Source organism: Aethalodelphis obliquidens, unplaced genomic scaffold (assembly GCF_003676395.1).
Source record: "Aethalodelphis obliquidens isolate GAN/ISIS:26980383/991018 unplaced genomic scaffold, ASM367639v1 scaffold22, whole genome shotgun sequence".
Taxonomy (NCBI): domain Eukaryota; kingdom Metazoa; phylum Chordata; class Mammalia; order Artiodactyla; family Delphinidae; genus Aethalodelphis; species Aethalodelphis obliquidens.
The window spans coordinates 22,108,987-22,125,867 of NW_020837966.1; positions in this window are offsets into that span (position 1 = coordinate 22,108,987).

Here is a 16,881-nt window from a genome sequence, read left to right on the forward strand (position 1 = left end):
CCTTAGGTACTTTTTTTCCTAGGTATTTTATTCTTTTTGTTGCAATGGTAAATGGGTGTGTTTCCTTAATTTCTGTTTCAGAGTTTTCGTCATTAGTGTATAAGAATGCAAGAGATTTCTGTGCATTAATTTTGTATCCTGCTACTCTACCAAATTCATTGATTAGCTCTAGTAGTTTTCTGGTAGCATCTTTAGGTTTCTCTATGTATAATATCATGTCATCTGCAAACAGTGACAATTTTATTTCTTCTTTTCCTATTTGGATTCCTTTCATTTCTTTTTCTTCTCTGATTACTGTGGCTAAAACTTCCAAAACTGTGTTGAGTAATAGCAGTGAGAGTGGGCAACCTTGTCTTGTTCCTGATCTTAGAGGAAATGGTTTCTGTTTTTCACCACTGAGAACGATGTTGGTGTGGGTTTGTCATACATGGCCTTTATTATGTTGAGGTAGTTTCCCTCTATGCCCACTTTCTGGAGAGTTTTTATCATAAATGGGTATTGAATTTTGTTGAAAGCTTTTTCTGAATCTATTGAGATTATTTTATGATTTTTACCCTTCAGTTTGTTAATATGGTGTATCACATTGATTGATTTGCATGTATTGAAGAATCCTTGCATTCCTGCAATAAACCCCATTGTTCATGGTGTATGATCCTTTCAATGTGCTGCTGGATTCTGTTTGCTAGTATTTTGTTGAGGATTTTTCCATCTATGTTCATCAGTGATATTGGCCTGTAGTTTTCCTTTTTTGTGACATCTTTGTCTGGTTTTGGTATCAGGGTGATGGTGGCCTCATAGAATTAGTTTGGGAGTGTTTCTCCCTTGCCTATATTTTGGAGGAGTTTGAGAAGGATAGGTGTTAGCTCTTCTCTAAATGTTTGATAGAATTCACATGTGAAGCCATCTGGTCCTGGGTTTTTGTTTGTTGGAAGATTTTTAATCACAGTTTCAATTTCAGTGCTTGTGATTGGTCGGTTTATATTTTCTGTTTCTTCCTGGTTCAGTCTCGGAAGGTTGTTCTTTTCTAAGTGTTTGTCCATTTCTTCCAGATTGTCCATTTTATTGGTATATAGTTGCTTGTAGCAATCTTTCATGATCCTTTGTATTTCTGCAGTGTCAGTTGTTACTTCTCCTTTTTCATTTCTAATTCTGTTGATTTGAGTCTTCTCCCTTTTTTCTTGATGAGTCTGGCTAATGGTTTATCAATTTTGTTTATCTTCTCAAAGAACCAGCTTTTAGTTTTATTGATCTTTGCTATTGTTTCCTTCATTTCTTTTTCATTTATTTCTGATCTGATCTTTATGATTTCTTTCCTTGTGCTAAGTTTGGGTTTGTTTTTCTTTTCTCTCTCTAATTGCTTTGGGTGTAAGTTAGGTTGTTTATTTGAGATTTTTCTTGTTTCTGAGGTAGTATTGTATTGCTATAAACTTCCCTCTTAGAACTGCTTTCTCTGCATCCCATAGGTTTGAGGTCGCCGTGTTTTCATTGTCATTTGTTTTTGATTTCCTCTTTGATTTCTTCAGTGATCTCTCAGTTATTTAGTAGTGTATTATTTAACCTCCATGTGTTTGTATTTTTTATAGATTTTTTCCTGTAATTGATATCTAGTCTCATAGCATTGTGGTCAGAAAAGATACTTGGTACGATTTCAATTTTTTAAAATTTACCAAGGCTTGATTTGTGACCCAAGATATAATCTATACTGGAGAATGTTCCATGAGCACTTGAGAAGAAAGTGTATTCTGTTGTTTTTGGATGGAATGTCCTATAAATATGAATTAAGTCCATCTTGTTTAATGTATCATTTAAAGCTTGTGTTTCCTTATTTATTTTCATTTTGGATGGTCTGTCCATTGGTGAAAGTGAGGTGTTAAAGTCCCCTACTATGATTGTGTTACTTTTAATTTCCCCTTTTATGGCTGTTAGCGTTTGCCTTATGTATTGAGGTGCTCCTATGTTGGGTGCATAAATATTTACCATTGTTACATCTTCTTCTTGGGTTGATCCCTTTATCATTATGTAGTGCCCTTCTTTGTCTCATGTAAGTCTTTCTTTTAAAGTCTCTTTTGTCTGATATGAGAATTGCTACTCCAGCTTTTTTTGATTTCCATTTGCATAGAATATCTTTTTCCATCCCCCCTCCAATTCAGTCTGTATGTGTCCCTAGGTCTGAAGTGGGTCTCTTGTAGACAGCATATATATGGATCTTGTTTTTGTGTCCATTCCGTCAGTCTGTGTCTTTTGGTTGGAGCATTTAATCCATTTACATTTAAGTTAATTATTGGTATGTATTACCATTTTCTTAATAGTTTGGGGTTTGTTACTGTAGGTCTTTTCCTTCTCTTGTGTTTCCTGCCTAGAGAAGTTCCTTTAGCATTTGTTGCAAATTTGGTTTGATGGTGCTGAATTCTCTTAGCATTTGCTTGTCTGTACAGGTTTTAATTTCTCCATCGAATCTGAATGAGATCCTTGCTGGGTAGAATAGTCTTGGTTGTAGGTTTTTCCCTTTCATCACTTAAGTGTGTCATGCCACTCCCTTCTGGCTTGCAGAGTTTCTGCTGAAACATCAGCTGTTAACTTTATGGGGTTTCCCTTGTATGTTATTTGTTGCTTTTCCCTTGCTGTTTTTAATATTTTTTCTTTGAATTTAATTTTTGATAGTTTGATTAATATGTGTTTTGGCTTGTTTCTCCTTGGATTTATCCTGTATGGGACTCTGCAGTTCCTGGACTTGACTGACTATTTCCTTTCCCATGTTAGGGAAGTTTTCAACTATAATCTCTTCAAATATTTTCTCAGTCCCTTTCTTTTTCTCTTCTTCTTCTGGGACTCCTGTAAATGTTGGCACATTTAATGTTGTCCCAGAGGTCTCTGAGGCTGTTCTCAATTCTTTTCATTCTTTTTTCTTTATTCTGCTCTGTGGCAGTTTTTCCACTATTTTATTTTCCTGGTCACTTATTTGTTCTTCTGCGTCAGTTATTCTGCCATTGATTCCTTCTAGGGTATTTTTAATTTCATTTATTGTGTTGTTCATCATTTTTTGTTTGCTCTTTAGTTCTTCTAGGTCCTTGTTAAATGTTTCTTGTATTTTCTCCATTTTATTTCCGAGATTTTGGATCATCTTTACTATCATTACTCTGAATTCTTTTTCAGGTAGACTGCCTATTTCCTCTTCATTTGTTTGGTCTGGTGGGTTTTTCCTTGCTCCTTCATCTGCTGCATATTTCTTTGTTTTCTCATTTTGTTTAACTACAATGTTTGGGGTCTCCTTTTCAGAGGATGCAGGTTCATAGTTCCTGTTATTTTTGGTGTCTGGCCCCTGTGGGTGATTTGGTTCAGTGGCTTGTGTAGGCTTCCATGGTTGAGGGTACTGGTGCCTGTGTTCTGGTGGGCGGGGCTGTATCTTGTCCTTCTGGTGGGCAGGGCTGTGTCTGGTGGTGTGTTTTGGGGTGTCTGTGAACTTAGTGTGACTTTAGGCAGCCTCTCTGCTAATGGGTGGGGTTATGTTCCTGTGTCGGTAGTTGTTTGACCTGGGGCTTCCAGCACTGGAGCTTGCTGGCCATTGGGTGGAGCTGGGTCTTAGTATTGAGACAGAGATCTCTGGGAGAGCTCTCGCCAATTGATATTATGTGGGGCCAGGAGGTTTCTGGTGAGCCAATGTCCTGGACTCTGCCCTCCCATCTCAGAGGTTCACACTCGACACCTGGCCATAGCACCAAGACCCTGCCAGCCACATGGCTCAGAAGCAAAGGCAAAAAGATAAAGATAAAGATTAAAAAAAAAAACCAATAAAAACGGACAGACAGAACCCTAGGACAAATGGTAAAAGCAAACCTGTACAGACAAAATCACACAAAGAAGCATACACATACACAGTCACAAAAAGAGAAAAAGGAAAAATTATATATATAGTAAAAAAAAATGAAGAGAGCAAATATATTTTTTAAAAAAAGGAAGAGAGCAACCAAATCATAAACAAATCCACCAATGATAATAAGCTGGAAATACTAAACTAAGATAAACATAAAACCAGTAACAAATTAGATGCAGAAAGCAAACCCCAAGTCTACAGTTGCTGCTAAAGTCCACTCCCTCAATTTTGGGAACATTCGTTGTCTCTTCAGGTATTCTTCAGATGCAGGGTTTATCAAGTTGATTGTGGGGATTTAATCTGTTGCTCTTGAGGCTGCGGGGAGAAATTTCCCTTTCTCTTGTTTGTTCACACAGCACCTGGGGATCAGTTTGGTTTTGGCCCCGCCTCTGTGTGTAGGCTGCCCTCAGGAGTCTCTTCCCCACCCAGACAGGTGGGGGTTAAAGCAGCAGCTGTTTAGGGCTCTCTTGCTCACTCAGGCCAGGGGGAGGGAGGGGTACGGTAGTCATAATTGGAATGCAGAGCAAGCCTGAGGCAGCAGATGCTGGCTTGATGTTGCAGCAGCCTGAGGCATGCCGCATCTTCTCCTGGGGAAGTTGTCCCTGGATCACAGGACCCTGGCAGTGGCGTGCTGCACAGGCTCCTGGGGGTGGGGGGGCAGGTGTGGATAGTGACCTGCACTTGCACACAGGATTCTTGGTGGCAGTGGCCACAGCGTTAGCTGTTCATGACGATCGATCTCTGGGGTCCGAACTGATAGTCGTCGCTGGCGCCTGTCTCTGGAGCTCGCTTAGGCAGTGCTCTGCCCTCTGTGGGCACACTGGGATGGAATCTCCTGTCCTCTCGCACCCTGGAACAATGGTCTCTTGTCTCTCCGGTAGTTGCAGACTTTTTCCTGGACTCCCTCTCGGCTAGCTGTGGTGCACTAGCCCCCATAGGCTGTGTTCATGCAGCCAACCCCAGTCCTCTCTCTGGCGTCTGACCTCCAAAGCCCGAACCTCAGCTCCCAGCCCCCATCTGCCTCGGCGGGTGAGCAGACAGACCTCTCAGGCTGGTGAGTGCCGGTCAGCACCGATCCTTTGTGTGGGAATCTCTCTGCTTTGCCTTCTGCACCCCTGTTGCTGTGCTTTCCTCCATGGCTCTGAAGCTTCCCCTCTGCCACCCCCTGCCCCTGCCAGTTAAGGGGCTCCTAGTGTGTGGAAACATTTCCTCCTTCACAGCTCCATCCCAGAGGTGTGGATCCCATCCCTATTCTTTTGTCTCTATTTTTCCTTTTTTCTTTTGCCCTACCCAGGTACGTGTGGATTTTCTTGCCTTTTGGGAAGTCTGAGGTCTTCTGCCAGCATTCAGTAGGTGTCCTGTAGGAGTTGTTCCACACGTAGATGTATTTTTGATGTATTTATGGGGAGGAAGGTGATCTTCACGTCTTACTCCTCTGCCATCTTGAAGGTCTCACATGAAGAGAGTACATTGTCAGCTACATTATAAAGCAACCACAAAGGGAAGTAAAAATTGATTTGCTTCATCATCCTCCTGAACATCTTGGAGACAAAGAACTGAGGAGACTTAGTACTGAAAATAGAAAAATCAACTTAAATCCTTATTTACAAAACTGCATAGCTATTCCTGGTGAATTTAAGATTCTTTCTTCATCGCCAAAGAGTTCGGGGGTGAAGTTATAGGTAAGAATCACATTATTTAGATAGAGACACACTCCACAGACAAGTGTGGGCCATTTCAGAAGGCAAGAGGCAAGAGTATACTGTCTCCTGAGTGAAATTTCTTCAGTGAGTTTTTCTTGCCGGGGGGAAAGGCAGCCTCTCCGTGTAATAGAACCACTGGCAGCAATGATCTTAAGGCAAAATGGTAAACAGGGAATAAGAAGATGAGAGCCAGCATCTTAGGCATTATTATAAGAAGATGATGTAGATATGTTCTATTAACAGTTCCAAAACGCATGATTCTTCATTTAATGAAAATTTTTAAATGGCATGGGGATGTTTCTCCACAAAAAACAGATCAGTGTTAGGCACATTGCTTAATGTTAATGTTTCCCTCTGCTCTCCCTGTAGCATGTGCATATTGGATAGATAAACTCAGAAGTTTAAAAATAACCTTGAATGTGAGACTAGTTATACTATACCTTAGGTTGGATAAGCTTGGGGAAAATATCTTATAAAATAATAAAGATTAAAATTACTCGAAGACATAGAAGTTCATCATCTTGGTTTCCCAGAGTAATACATCTACCAGTAGCTTTTTGATTTGTTACATGTTTCCTTTGAATTCTCCCTAATACATTTGAATAACTTTTTTTTTCTCTCAAGGGCAGCTATAATTGTTGTTTAATTAAACATGCCAGTTATGTTTTCTTGTCTGGTGTACTTCAGCCAGTTCATATCATATACATTCTTTCTATAGAGAAAAGTAAAGAATAATTCTTGAAGTAAAGTTTAAAATTTTTTCTAATAGACTCACAGACAGAAAAACTTATGGTTACCAAAGGGGAGGGGAGGAGAGGGATAAATTTGGAAGTTGAGATTAACATATACACACTACTATGTATAACGTAGATAAACAACAGGGACCTGCTATATAGCACAAGGAACAACATTCAATATCTTGTAATAACCTATAATGGAAAAGAATCTGAAAAGGAATACATATTTATATATATACATGTATAAGTGAATCACTTTGTTGTATGCCTGAAACATTGTAAGTCAACTATACTTCAATAAGAAAATTAAAAATTAAAAAATGCAATAGCAAAAAAAATTCTTTTATTAGTTAAATCATTAAATGAAAGCAAAGAGGATAAATCTAGTCATAATTATGTAAAACAATTAGTAGTAATTGTATACATTTTTAAAAGTTGGAAATTCAAAACAAAATAAGTAAGGTAGTGGATAGATTCTTAAACTCATAATATTGAACAAAAACTTGACATTATTTAGATTTTTTTTAAACATCTGGCAGAAAAAAATATAAACTAAATTAACATTGATAAATCTTAATTGCTATTTGAGATCTTAAAGATAAAATATTTAAACAACTTTCTTCACTTTTCATTCAATTGTTCTCTTGCAAACAATAAATCTTCATAAACAAAAAAAATTTAATGTGTTAATGCTAGTTAGTATGTGGTGGGGTAATCCATCTCCTACACTACTGATTAAAATAGCATGTACTTTGACTCATCATGTTAGCTTTTAAGAATTGCTTCTAGAGCTTGCAGTTCCAGAGAAGAATGAGTCAATGCATGCCACCTTATTGCTCCTTCTGATTACAGCTAAAACTCCTGGACACAATACATAAGGCAACTCTGAGGTTTGCTCATAAAAGTTCCGAAAGGTAGACTAGCCCTGGGACTTGAGGAATGATCAAGTGACAAGTTCCCTGGGATTTTTTGGTGCCTCCTATGCATCACAGCCTGGGAATTAGCAAAGCCCACAACCCAGAAACACCAACAACAGGTGCAGACAAAAAAACACCAAATGAAACCCATTCTCCCTTGCCAAAGGAACGGGAAGAGGGTAGCCAGGCCTGAAGAGAGGATGCCTTTCAACTAAACCCACCTTCGTCCAGGCTAGCACAAGGAAGAAAGCCGTGCCCCTCCGTCTCCACACACTGGGTGCTGTGGAGACTTCAGGGCAGTCTGCTCAGTCCCTTCTCAGATCCCTGCCATTACCCCTCTGTATGCACTTAGTGCAGGGAACTTGTTCACAGGACCTCTCTCCTTGTCTTTCTAGACTACTATTTATCCCATTCAATGATATTTTTCTTTCGATAACTACGTTTTTCATTTCTCTAATTTATTTATTAAAAGACCTGTTCATTTTTCATAATATCCTGCTTGCTAATATTTCTTCCTTTATCTCTTTGAAATAGCCAAGGAAATGAATTTCAGGCACTTTACCATTTTTGTTTGTGAGCTTGTTTTCAGCAGTAATTAACCTTATATATTTGTGTTACACATGCCTGGGGTGTGGAGTCCTACCAGTGGCACTCTGAAGGGTTCTAGATCACTATTAATTTTATTTTTCTATTCCATGGAAGGTATAGTTCAGGCAGATCCCCTTGACATAACCAAAGATTTAGCTGATTCAAGGTTGTTGGATCTCAGAGGAAACCCTGAGGCCCCTCCTCCTTGGCAGGCTCTGAAGTCCAATATTTGTCTTCTCAGCATCAAGAGGCTGCTGAAATTACACCTAAGCTTTTGAATCACTGTCCTTTTTTTTTTTTTTTCTTTCTTTTGATGAATGTTTCCTTGTTGTGTATCTCCATCTCTCAACCTTTTCTGTGTATTTATATTTAAGATGTGCCTCTTGTAAAGGCTTATGGTTGGAGTATTTTCTTCAAATGTAATATGGGCATATTTATTTTAAAATTTATTACATAATATTTTATTCAAATGCAAACTGTATATAATATAATTATGTTATGAAACAAAAGTTAATACCTCTAAACCCATCACACAACTGAAGAGCCAGAACATTATATATTTGAAAGTACTTTTATACCTGGCCGTGATCCCTATCTCTTTGCCTCCCCTCAGTTTTTCATTTCTTCAGTAATGGCACTTATAGAACATTCAACTGAACTTCTGCCACAAGGAGTCGCTTGTTTTTAAAAGAAGTATGAGACATTTAAATTCTCAGTTAAAAACAGAACATCAGTAGGATAATGCTTCAGATTCCCACATGAAGGTTTTCCATCTATCAAAAATTCCTCAAAATGCTTTTGTACTTCTCCTTACATTGTTAGGATACCATCCAATTAGAAATAAGATTAAATAATCAAATGTTTCTAGATTTCTGCATGAAAAGCAGTTATTTATAAGTTCTTTAAATGGTATATTTTAAGCAGTTTGTGAATGTAGCAAATTTTTTAAAAGACATATATTCCACCTTGATTAAGACACAAGTGATGTTCTCTCAGACTTTTTTTTGTTTAATCTAGCAGTTGCTGTGGCAACCAGCTACAGTCAGGTGCGGTGACAACACCACTCCTGGCTGTACCTAGAATCTCTCTAGCTTTCCAGCCCAGGAGTTTCCTGTTGCTTCTTACTGAGATGTCTGTAGAAAGCCACTTAGCCATTCTGAAGTATTCAAAATCAGGCAGTGTGAGGTCATTAGTGGTCCCTGAGTCTGCCCTTGACCAATGGGGGATGGAAGCTAGTGGATAAATACTATCCTTTTTTGACCTTTAGGTGAAGAATTGTGGGGTACATTTTACATGACTCCTCTGGGGTCCCCGATAGGAATGAGCCCCAGTTGTCCACAACAGCTCAGGTCTGCCGTTCTCTGTTGGCCTTCACACTTCCCCAGCATCACTTTTTCCATCTCCCACTCCTGTTCCTTAGGGTCACTTCCCTACACAAGCACCCTTTACACAAGCCCCTGTCTCTGGTTCCGCTTTGAGGGATGTGATGATGGAACTTAGGCTAAGAGACAGCTCACAGCTCATATGAATAACTTTCACCTTCTCCTAAATATTTTAAATATAAGGACTTTGCTTTGACAAATTTAATAGATAATTTATAGTTAGTAATTCTGGAGAATGGCTAGGATTTTTGTGGTGAAATAAGCTGCTATGGCAGTTGTCTAAATAGGAATTAATCTACCTTGTGTGTGTGTGTGTGTGTGAACATTGTTTTTATGCAAAATAATCAGTAAAACTAGTATTAAATCAAATTTGTATAAAAGAACATTTTTTTCATTGAACTGATAGTCATTGGAAACTCACTATCTGCTGTGCATTGTGTAAGCACAGAAGCTAAAGATATAAAAGGTATTGCCCTTAACTTCAATAATTTTATAGTTTACTAGGAAAGACAGGAGAATAAACCAGGGACCCTAATACTGTGATAGAGCCTATTGTTATGGTAGGGGTGCTATAGGATCACAAAGAAAATGAACACATGAGTATTAGAGAGGGTTTGTGAGGGGAAGGTGTATTTTGGTAGAGTTATGAAAGGCAATGCTAATAGTGAGAACGAATAGTCATTCAGTGTGGGCTATAGGTATTTGTTGGTACTAATGGTTTACATGTATTATTTGATTTATTAACAATCTTATATAATGGACTCTGTTAACACTCCCATTTAGCAAATATAGAAAGTGAGACTTAAAGAAGTGCAAAGACTTGACTGAACATGGGTAAGAAGTAGCCAAGTGGAGAAAGAGGAATGGAGAACAGATTTTTGAAAGGACTATGCAAAGACACAGATGTTCAAGAAAACTTACCACTTAGGAGAACTCATGCAAAATCTTCTTAAGTTCAGAGCCTAGGAGGATACTAGGAGATAAGGGTAGAGGAGAAGCCGGGAGGCAAGTCATAAAGGGTCATGTCTATGATACTAAGTAGCCTGAAAGCTATTCGAAGGAGATGGAAAGCCTCTGAAAGATAGTAAGCAGAGGACTGACCTGCTCATATCTGTGTTTTAGAAAAAAAATCACCCTGGAATGAATTATAAACGTACAAGACATGATTCCATGACACACTGTTTGTTTGTTTGTTTTTCTACATGCTAGCCTAATTTCTCTCAGCCACAAATCTATACCTCTATACTCTTCTTTGCGATGCTGTGGATGGGATGCGGAATATTATACTTCTCCTTTTCCAGCTGATTCCCTGTTACGTTTCCAGTAGCGTAAGGGAAACTGAAGGCAGGGGCAGGTTAAAAGGGGCCTGTTACTTCCTGCCTAGTTCCTTATAGTGCTGTTATCTCAGCAGTGGCCCCTTGCCCTGGCAGAAGCAGCTGCTTAGTCTGTAGTTTTTGTCATTGCTCTCAGAACCAGGCTGATCCTGATGAAAACTGAAATTAAGACAGAGGCAGTGAGGCTGCTCCATGTCAATTTTTTATGGAGAATAAATAAATAACTTTCCCTTATAGAATATTAAGAAAGTGACTTAAATTTGTAGAAATCTGATAGCCAGTTATGCAAACTGAAGGAAGTTTTTGATGTTTCAGTAATTAAACATGTATGTAAGACATTTAACATGTTCATTCACTCATGGATGTATTCATTCTTTAAAACTATTATGACTTTCAATGTGTTCAAGAACATACATTGTATGGATACAGACATTAATAGACAGAAATAATTTCTTCTTTTGTGCAACTACTCTTTCAGTACGGGGAGAGAGAGACAGTAAAACCAGTGAGCAGATTTATAAATAAGATACTCTCGGGCTTCCCTGGTGGCGCAGTGGTTGAGAGTCTGCCTGCCGATGCAGGGGATGCGGGTTCGTACCCTGGTCCAGGAAGATCCTACGTGCCGCGGAGCGGCTGGGCCCGTGAGCCATGGCCGCTGAGCCTGCGCGTCTGGAGCCTGTGCTCCGCAATGGGAGAGGCCACAACAGTGAGAGGCCCGTGTACTGCAAAAAAAAAAAAAAAAAAAAAAAAAAAAGAAAAGATACTCTCATATGGGGAGAAATGTTATGAAGGTAATGAATGAGATCAATAGGATAAAATGTTATTGGTTGGGAAAGTGTCTGGCTGCAGTTTACCTAAAAAGACAACTAAACCATGAGGATGTTTATAGTTGGAAGGTAATTGGTTCCAGAGATGGGCTGGTAGCTCAGTAATATCATTAAGATTCAGGCCATTGCTAACTTTCAGCTTCCCCATTCTTTTGTGTATTGGCTCTTGATTCTCATACCTGTCCACTTATGATTACAAGATTCCCATGCCTACAAGCAACATCTTCTCATGTCAGGGAGTGAAACAGAAAGTAAGAAGCAGGGGTGAAAATCTAGGTGAGAGTCTTAGTTATGGAGGGTAAAACTAACAGGACTAGTTCAAGGAACAATATGTCTATGAGTTTGTGTTTGTGAATGTGTATATGTATTTTGTTATAAAAAATTAATGTGCATATAGAGGTATAATCAAACTTCTTTTCTCAAATTTACACAGGGTTTTCATGATTTTTAGTGTTTTTTTAAACAGAAAGTATTATCTTGATATTATTTTTTTCTAAAAAAAAAACCTATCTAACAAACCATGCAAGAGTTGTTGAATTGCAGGTGATAAGAGGCATTAATAATCTTCCCAGGATGTGATGCCTGAACTACTAATGGTGACATTCAGTTTTGTATGTGTCCTGAAGAAACTGGCGAAACCCCAAGTCTGACAATTCACTTCCATATGGGAGCTACCCACTGGGGGAGGCATGGCAATCCCAGCAAAATGACCTTCTGGTCTTGATTATCTGGATAACCTTGGGTTTGTAGATTAATAGTTTTTCAGCATGCTGTCTTTCTGGAAATGGGTATAATTAAACTTGTCACTCAAGGGTACTGTATGATTTAATCACTTAATGTTAAGTAAAGCTCTCTGAGATCCTTAAGCAAAGATCCTATGCAGATGTACAATATCATTATGAAGACACAGTTCTAGCTTCTTGCTGAGCTCTGAGAAATTACACTGCAGAGACTCTTTCTAATACCCACGGAAAGCTACCCTGTAAATGTTAGTATTTATAAAGCATTTCAACGTATACTAAATACATTTTAAAGGAATATAGTTATGGTGTAAATTAAGACATTAACATAAATGCCATTCAACATTTGTTTCTGACAATGGATAGTATTACAACTTTTTAGGCATGTAATTCATTTAGAAATAGCTTCACATGTACCCTTTATTTAATAGTGATTCATTCAACAGTAGTATTTAGAAATTTTGGAACACATCAAATTCCTACTTCTTGGAGTAAATTTATTTCCATATGCCTCTAAATATATTTTTATTTCTATTTATTCCTCTCTATATGTAGTATTTATTAATACATATCTGTAAAATTCAAAATGCTTTACACGTTTAAAAGCAAAGGCTGTAGTCTAATAATATATGGGAATAGTCTAGCAAATATTTATTTCTTGAAGCACTTGAGAGAAATCTAACCAGAGACAGAAAGACCTTATCCAATATCAAAGACTGTAGGAAAGGAAAGAAAGCAATGGAGAATGGTAACGATTCCATAACCCTGCCCTAGGTCGCATTGCTCCCTTGTATGCTATTAGCCTTCATAATGATTTCTGTAGGCTTTGAAAGCTTAATAAGCAAGAGTACACATATATTTTATGCCTATGGTGAAGAAGTAGCTTTATGTACACAGATGATTACAAATGTATCATTTCTAACCTCTATTTCTAGAGAAAAATATAACTTTTTCACTGGCAATTTGAAGAGCTGTGTTGTATAGTGTTGTATAGTGAATTACAATAAAAAATTGAAGTACAAAAACATATCTCTTGGGCTTCCCTGGTGGCGCAGTGGTTGAGAGTCCGCCTGCCGATGCAGGGGACATGGGTTCGTGCCCCGGTCCGGGAGGATCCCACATGCCATGGAGCGGCTAGGCCCTTGAGCCATGGCCGCTGAACCTGCACGTCTGGAGCCTGTGCTCCGCAATGGGAGAGGCCACAACAGTGAGAGGCCCGCGTAATGCAAAAAAAAAAACAAAACATATCTCTTACTAATGCTTCCATGAACCATGCTGTTTCTCGGTGAGTGCTTGACATTTATATATCTACAGTACATAGATACTCTACAAAGCTAGACACTAGGGAAAAAATATACCCAGTAGGTATTGCACATATATTCTCTATTCTGTTTATAAAAAGAAGTGACATATTAATACTACTTCTTGCTGTGGTTATCCAAAAAATGCCCATTTGCATCAGAACTGTTCAGTATAGTGGTCACTGTTTTTGTATATCAGCCCTGACACTTTTGATTGATTTATGTGTATTGGAGACTTTGATAAATGGAGTGGGCATTAGTTACTATTATTCATTTAAATTTTGCTAGGCAGACATCTATAATCATTTCATGTGCTGAGCACTTAATTAGGTATCGTGAAATTCAGCAAACAATATACCTGTGCTTAGAGAACTTGCAGTATTATGGAAAGAAATGAGAGGAAGATAGCAGGAATTTCAAAAAGCTGAAAAAGAAAAAAAAGAATGCACGGTCCCATCTGTGCTTGTATATTTCTGAAGCAAAAATGCCTCTCCAGGATAAGAAAAAAGGAAAGAGATGATCTAAGTCTCATCACATGACCAAAGTTATATTGACCTCAGAAAGTATTTTAAAGAGAAATTATATTCTTGTCAATTTGGGACTGTTGCTTATTCTTCATATAAAACCTTGCAATTTTTGTTTTTCCTATTAGCTTGCATTTGGCACATAGACATATTTTGTTTTTTCCACACTTTGTTGAATAGCAATTTTAAAAAATTTAATTGGTTGCCAACAAATTTCACATAAAAATTTAATTTCCAGCTCCTCTTCTTGGGCAATCCTGAGCCTGTGTTTGCAACAGTTGAGTATCAGATGCCACAGGTAGATATTGAGGCAGGTAACCACACCCTAGGATCCCCCCATTATCTCCCTGACCTGATTCACTCCACTCATGCACATTCTCTGCCTGAGCCTTAGAGATGTCTTGTTTGGGACCTATTGAAAATTGCTAGTTGCTTTCAGATGTTCTCTCTGTTTATCTATCCATGTTGAAGATTATATGTTTCAGTCTTTACTCAGCCCTTTTGATACTCTAGCAATAACCACCATTTATTGAACATTGTCTGAGTTCAGAAAACCCTTCCTTTATCTAAAAAGGAAGAGAGAGTAAACATTTTAGGGTTTGTGGGCCATATGGCCTCTGTCACAACTAGTCAGCTCGGCCAAAGCAACCATAGATCATATATAATGGGTACAGCCTGTTCCAATAGAACTTTATCTATGGACACTGAAGACTGAATTTCACATAATTTTCACATGTCATGAAAACTTATTCACTTTTTGATTTCCTTCTAACATTTAAAAAAAGATAAAAATTATTCTTAACTTTCAGGCCATAGAAAGCAAGTGGTAGCCTGGGTTTGGCTTGTGGGTCATAGTTTGCCCATTCCTGATCTGTGAGACAGTATTCTAATTTCTATTCCTGGTAATTGTAAGAAATACCAATTGCTGTTTAATTTTTCAGTTAGAAAGGTATAGTTATCTAACACTGGGAATCTACTCAATGTTGAGCCCAGATAATTGAGATGGAGAGAGAGAAAGAGAGGAAGTTGTGTTGGAGTGAGAGAGAAAGAGAAAAAGAGAGGGAAGGGGCTAGGTCTTTAATAACTCTGGACACTATTGTCCGAACACAGTGGATACTTCTAAGGATAAACTACGCAATCAATAAAATTGTTAAATATTGGTTAAAAGATGAGTATGAGTTGAAAGTCCTTACCCAAAATGGTGACTTTCCATTCTTTTCCATCCTTTGCCTTACAGGCAGTGTTCCAATATGTCTAGTTGTTTCCCAGAAGCACAGAAAGAAAGGGCGCTTTTAAGTCAAGCATTTATTTACATTCCCTCTTGGCAACCTCGGCCATATGAGAATGCTTGCTAAAGAGCTAGTGTGGGCATGTTACATAGTTTGAATTCCCTGGAGGAATGACTCCTTATTATTCTTATTTCAGCCCAGTTGTAATGCGTGTGAGTGTGCATTATTTACACATGAATGATTAAACCCTTCCACCTTAGTGGCTTTAGTCATCTGACATAACCTCTGAGAATCCTTCAATACTTAAATCTTTCAGTACAAGTCACTTACAAATCCATTTCATATGATGCTCAGGAGAAGCATTAAATCAAGCCAGTGTTCTTCACTGTGGATACAATGAGACAGAATTTTGCCCTTTAAAAAGAGTCCATCAGCAATATTATAACCAAGAAAATGATTATTTTGTATATTTCTTTGTGCACTTTATTGCAGGGAAAGGATAATAAATAATGAGCTCAACTATCTCACTTATTACGCCAGAACCAATACCAAGTAGCTACTGTTTGGCAGAAAACATAGTTCTTTTTGAAGTTTGCTGTTTTATCATCAATCAAGCCAGCTGGCCTGGTTTAATTCTTATAGAGAATCAGAAGAAATGAATAGTCCATTTCAGGAGTTCACTCTCAGCTGTGTTGTTTTAACAGCTATGGAGGGTAGGGGTTTCCCTTTTCTTCTCTCTCTAAGCGCAGAACACCTCGGCTTCTCATGAAAGAGGAGAGCCTTCACTAATTGCAAAATTGTCCAGATTAGACAAGCTGTGAAAGGAGTCAATGATTCTGCCACAAAAGATTGCATTTATCTTTTAAAATTGTTCTTAAATGCTTCATAAGGAATAATCAGATAGCATCTGAGAGTAACTCCATCTGTGGATCATTCTTGACTCAGAGTAAATAAAAAACTTGCTTTCAATAAGATTCTTGAAACTTATTTTCACTAAAGTGTCTCATTTGTATTATTGAGTTGGGTTTGAATGATAGAAGGTGAGATTCCATGTAGAAAGAATGAACAATTGGGTAGAATTTGTAGATCATTTCACAGACATTTATCTCTTTTGTTAGGCGTGCTGTTTGTCCAAGGTTGTATAATCAGACTGCTTTTCCCTTCAGCTGCGGACACTCATAAAAGGAAAAGATTGCTTTTAACCTACCCCTAAGATTGTTACCTCCCATAGCACCTTATAAACACTGGAAGCAGAAAAGTCACTCACTAGCAGCCAAAGGTTACATACAGTATCTTCCCTGACATGTGTGCACACACCCGAATAACAGCTTGGATGGAAGGAATAAGAAACGATGAACAATTAGTTGTAGCATAAATGTTCAACAATGCAAAGCTGAAGACAAGCTATGGTGAGGAAACACAATGAGGTGGAGTGGGAGAGTTCCAGGAAGGAACTGATAAGAAAAATAAAGATAATGAATACATAAAACAAGATGAAATTGAGTGTATATGATGGGATCCTGTTTTTATATGTATACTATAAAAATTTATAGTATATATAGTATATAAATATAGTATACTATATATACTCAAGTAAAAATTTAATGAGTAACTGTATATTATATGCTTTTATAAATTATAATTCAAACACATAGTATAATTTTATTACAAATTATATAATTTTATTTATATTTTATATACTATATACAAATACACTTATGTAGATTT